This window comes from Gekko japonicus, unplaced genomic scaffold (assembly GCF_001447785.1).
Source record: "Gekko japonicus isolate JY-2015 unplaced genomic scaffold, Gekko_japonicus_V1.1 scaffold5, whole genome shotgun sequence".
In the NCBI taxonomy this organism is placed as follows: domain Eukaryota; kingdom Metazoa; phylum Chordata; class Lepidosauria; order Squamata; family Gekkonidae; genus Gekko; species Gekko japonicus.
In genome coordinates, this window is record NW_015168652.1 from 754,532 (window position 1) to 760,531 (window position 6,000).

Below are 6,000 nucleotides of genomic sequence, written 5' to 3' on the forward strand. Positions count from 1 at the left end.
TTGTCCTTCCTCATCTTACAGTCATATATCTGACTCTTCTGTTGTAACCACTTGTGACATGACATAACAGCAACCTTGCTGGACCAGATCAAAGATCAGCATTCTGTTTCCAGCTGGCCAGTAAGTTGGTGCTCATTTAGATTCATGCAGAAGGGAAGAGAGGGGAAGGTCAGGCCACATCCAGCTGAATTATAAAACTTTTTCTCCTCGTTCAGCCCAATGAAGAGTTCTGGAGAGCCCCAAAGCTTGCGTGCTTCATTGTGGTATTATGGTTGGCCTTAATAAATTTTAAACAGTCTCTCAGTGAGGTAAAGGTTCTTTACAAGAACAAGGAAATGATGGTACCTCACATTTCTAAGAAATCATTCCTTGGAAGAGTGCAAACATGCTGAGGAAAGGAACAGCAGAACCCTCCTACCAGTGTAGGACTTACTCTATACATAGCCTGTTATTGTTCATTTGTTTTGCTAACTGAAATCCAACATTTCCTATCAGTCAACCCATTTGGAAGTCAGTCCTCCCCTCTCCCACCTAGCCAGGAGAATTAGTAAATAGAGCATGTTCACACAAGTTGCTTGTACACTTGCCTCAACCAAGCCAATCAGGTTATATGTATTTAGCAGTGGCGTTTCTACCCATCTTTGAGATGTGGAAAAAGTCTCACAATCTAAAGCTGGCTTCCCCCAGCTTATCTTATGCATACATTGCTTTTTCAAGATAACTGAACAAACAAATGATGTCTTCACTCCCACATATGGTAAGCATCACAATGTTTGGGCCAGTCTTTCTGTGCTAGCATCTGTCTGAATTGCTATATTTTTTACAATTTTATAGTGCGCTTGTCTCAACTGGGACTCAAGGTACGTTATACAGAGTAAGCCAATACAATCAGGATTGTAGAACCAATCAGAAGTCTAAAAACAGAACTAAAGCAAAGCTTAACAGTATATTCCAGTTCTGGGCCCTAATAAGCATACAGCTTAAGTCCATTGTAAACTTTAATTCCTTACTGATGGATTTTTAGAGGCTGGGAAATCCACTGTCGACCTTAACTGTATTGTGGGTGGGGGATGTGCAGAGCTTGCATCCTTGGCTCTTTTCTCATTTGGATCTGCAACATGAGATTTCTCATCTAGTAGGCATAGAGGTTGCATGCTGCTTGACACTGATGACTGGACAGCAGAACTCCTAGAATTGGCATTTTGGGAAGAAGTGTTTCTTATATGGACTGTAATGGTATATGTGATGCCTTTCTGGAGTGCTGTGAAACTGCTGCCCCAAAGCAGTGGCCATTCATATGCATTCATCTGGCTGCTTGCCCAGTTGACACACACGTCCCTCTCTCTTCCTCTTTCATACATGTATGAAGAGATTCAATGTCTGTTGTCACTATGAGCTGTAACAAGGACACAACATAGATCAGAAATGCTGGAGAGTAGCTATGTTAGTCTGTGACAGCAAGAACAACATGTGTTGTGGCACCTAGTTTTAGTCTTTTGTGTTGTAATAAGCTTTTGTGGACTTCAGCCCATTTCATATGCATAGGGCTTTAATTACAGCTTACTTCATTCTGGATAATGTTCTACCTAAAGCCAATGTTTTTGCTTTCCTAAATTACTAACAAAGACAAAAAGAATGAAATACTGTGTGTGATGGGTTGGATCCAGCTCTGGCTGTGGAACCTGCTCAACTAGATGGAGATATGTAAATGTTCATTGTCATTGTCCGGTATATTTTATTTACTGAAGCTACTGTGCATCTTGTCTTTCTTTCAAAATGCTTTTTAATGAACTTGGGGCTGAACTGAAAAAATTACTTGTAGAAACCGTTTCCTGGTAGTGAAAGTTATCTGCAAATGAGAAGGGTTTACCATGCTCTTTCTTGCTCGGGGAAAACAGGTTTTTATTTCATATAATTGTTACATAACCTGGCACACTGGAACTTAATAATGAGGAATTGCTTACTAATTGGGGCTAGAAGGTATTCCAGAGGTTCGTATAGGCAGGTCCTTGGCTATGTGAATGGGAGAATGGCTCTGCTGCAACTGTCATTACTAATATTAACCTCCAAACTGCAATTGGTTTCTCCTTGCCTTTGTCATGTCTTCAGATGCACGAGAATTCCAAAGGTATTCCATTAGGACATAAGATTAAAACTCGGCTTCAAGCAGAAGTGTGCAGCTATGACCAGTTCCGATGGCTTCATTTTTGACAGCCATCAAATCAAATTGGTTCAAGAACATTTCTTCCCAGGAATGCAGCACATAGGATCATTTCTGTGTCAAAGGTAGCAGAAGATCTTTTTCTACTATCTAGATATTGATATTCATTCAGTTTCAGAAAATGAATATTAAATTCACTTAACAGATAGTGCTGTGTCCATGTCCACTGTTCCTGAGAACCGCAGCCTTGCACCTGTCATTCAAATGGTTTCCCTAATCAAGACCATGAAAACATCAAGTTCATCAACTGGAGAGTGTTTAAACACTACTGAGAAACTGATATGTCCTAATTCTCCTTCAGTGGGGGACGTAATCCAAACTGATTGGTTTGGAGTGAGGCTCCAGTTTCGATAGACCTGCTGCTCCATCAGGACACTTGAGCCTAGTGCCGCTTTCTTGGAGACTCTTGCCTTATTGGTATGGAAGATGGAAAAGCCTTGGAAAAAAGCCTGATCGCTCATGTTATCTCTAAGCTGTGGAGTCTTGTGAGCAAAAATTCTACTTTGTGAGCTACTAGCATTGAAATTGTGAGCAAGCCTACATTTGACTAGCACATAAACCTAGCCTACCTCACGAGGTTATTGTGAAGATAAGACAGATAATGAGGAAACAATGGACAGCACTCTGCACAACTTGGAATGGGCAGGATAAAAATGTACTAAAAATCCAATTTAAAAATGTGTGGGAATCCAGTTCCAATCTGATTTCCCAGACACGTGCACAGGTGTTTTAAAATATATATATACACACACGTACAACCTATTTGTCCTATTTGTCTACTGCAGCAATGTAACATTGGGCTAACAACTGTAATGTGGGGAGGTGTCCTGACTGCAGACAGACAGTGGTTAAAAGTGCCACACTAGGATCTGGGAGAGCCAGGTTGAAATTCCTGTACTGTTATGCCAGCCTGCTGGTGAACTTGGGCCAGTCTCACATTCTGCCTAAGCTACCTGACATGGTTGTGAAGATAAAATGGAAGAAAGGGGAGCAATATTGCAAGTTGTTTTGAATCCCCACTGGGGAGGAAAGCAGCTTGCAACACTATCCCCCTACCTACATTTTATAAAATAATTTTAAAATGCTGCATGTAATAATCTGGATCAGTTCCACAGAGTTTCCTTTAATACAGATTGCTCTTTGATATTTTAGCTCCATGTTGACCAGATTACATCAGTATTTTTTAAAAATGGGAAAAAATACATTTTTGGAAACTACAAAATAATGATTGCAGTGAGCACTTTGTATGGGCCCTGTAATGATTCCTTGTTTTGATGTGTGTGTGTTCCTTTAAATGTTACTTTGACTGCAGTAATGCAAGGAGGGCGATAGGGGGAGATATGTGTGCTGTGATTGGATGATGACTGAGAGTGTGGGAGGAGATGTTCTGAGAGGAATCTGTGTGTTTTATGACAGCGTTCTGTGTGTGTATCTTTGGAGAGTGAAGTGTGAAAAGCTAAAGAGTGTGGAACTCTTAAAAGTTTTGTGAGAGAGTCTCTAGGGAAAAGAAACAAGTTGTGTCTAAACTGTGTGGTTAGACAAATGTTTATTCTTGTGTGCCTAAGACTTAAGAGCTTAACCAGTGTGGCTACGTATATGAGAAAAGAGAGAGAAGCCTGTCAGAGTGGAATTTTGGTGTCTGAAAAGACTGTGTATGACACCAAGCTTGTTAGTTATATTTTACAAGTTCCTTTTCCCAGAAACCTATTTCAATAAATCCATTTTTGTTTAAATATATCCCAGAATTCAGTACAGTACTTCCTCAGGGCCACATAGTCCTCTGAAGTGCCCAGACTCTGGGTTACACTACCAAAGGGGAGAGATTTGGAATTTTAAATTCCTGGTGGCAGCGGAAACTACCAAGTTTATATACACAGAGTGTGAATTAAAGGGAAAACTGTGTCCCCTATAAGTAAGCATGTCACAGAGTATGATTTAAAGGAAAAACAATACCCCCCCCAATAGGAAGGACACCGCAGGCCCACCATGGTATACATGGGCACCACGTTGGAGACCCCTGTACTAAGCTCAGGCAAGGTACAATGTTCTTGTCTGCAAACCAGGACTTTGAATCCATGGCCTGTGTATGAATGCAGCCAAAGTCTGTATTAGTTTGGTGTCATTTATCCTAGTTTTGCCAGTCTTAGGAAAGAGCAACGAACAGGGCAGTGACATTCCATGGCAACCAGGCATTGCTCCACCTGCCTTCTAGTCTTTGTGGCTGTCAACAATGCTACTTTCCCTTTAAAAAGAGATCTTCCAGGCAGCCAAGCTCAATAGCACATTTGTCACTGATGCACTGTATGCAGGATCACAGAAAACTTCATAACCAGAACCACCAAGGTTGCCTGTTCTGTTACTGAACATTGTCTATACCAGTATGGGACACAAAATCAAAAACTTTAATGAAACCAGGGAACAAGAGAATAGCTCAGGTAATACCACTAAAACGGATACTCCTGTGCCATGTAAATGTTTTTTTTTTTAATATAAACACCTCTTAAGCAAAACAAGGACAAGCAATCAGGCTTTCAGCGTTCTTTTAAGAGATCCTGTGTAGAGAGTTTATCTACATCACATAATTATTTAAAAATAGCCCAAGTCCTGAGCTGGGGACCAGCGCCAGGCATTCTACCAGTTAATAAAACAGACCACTTCCAATGTACAAAATCTAAATACTTTCCACATTTCCACAGTTCTTTATGCAAAAGGGGGAAAAAGCAAAGTCTTCAGCTGAAGAATCTGAAGTTCTCTATTCAGTATGTAGGTTGGAAGCTCCCCTCTCCTCTTTAGCCTAACCTACTTTACAGGGTTGTTGTGAGGATAAAATGGAAGCGGGGTGAATTATCTTGAAAGCCACACTGGGTTCCCATTGGAGAGAAAAGTGGCATATAAATAAAATGGCATTCTTCATCTTCTCTTTCAATAAAGAAATGGCATCAGTGTATTTCAAAAAGATGCACCAGTATCTGAATTGATAGAATATGTTCAAATTAAAGATGAAAGCCAAGATGTACTGATTTTTCCCATAGTTTCTTTCCTTTTATTAACTTTGTTAAACCATTTCTTTTGAAAAAATTTCAGCCCAACTGAGAAACTGAGGTTTGGGATGGAGCCTTCCTGGGGAGGACTGGGACCTCTGTAGGGTAAAATGTGGAGTCCACCCTCCAAGGCATCAATTTTCTCCATGGGAACTGATCTCTGAGGCCTCGAGATAAGGTATTCCGGTGATCTCCAGGTCCCACCTGAAGTCTGGCATCCCTACCCCATAACCATTCATACAGTAAGTCCCATGGGTGGTTTTGGCCCTTACTGCTCAGTTTTCAGCGGCTCGCTCTTTTGAAAAAATTTCATCCCAACTCTGAAACTGAGGTTTGGGGATGCAGCCTGCCTGGGGAGGATAGGGACCTCAGTGTGGTAGAATGCCAGTGTCCACCCTCCAAAGCATCCATTTTATCCGTGGGAACCAATCTCTTCAGAGCTGAGCTGTAACTTGGGGGGGGGGGGCTGCCTCCCCAGGTCGCACCTGAAGGTTTATTCTCTTCAGTGGGGCAAAGTCATCCACATCCCACCCAGAATAAAATAAAATAGACTCTAGTAGGATGCAAAATCTGTTATGATGCTGGGCTATACTATGACTGGATGGTCAGTCTCTCTGAGCCAGTACAGTCTACACAAATTCACATAGTCCTGCCTGGAGTGAGAGGAGGTGTGACCTAACCAGTTTGGATGACTTCACCCCCCTGAAGAGAAGAAACCTTCAGGTAAGTTCCAGTGTT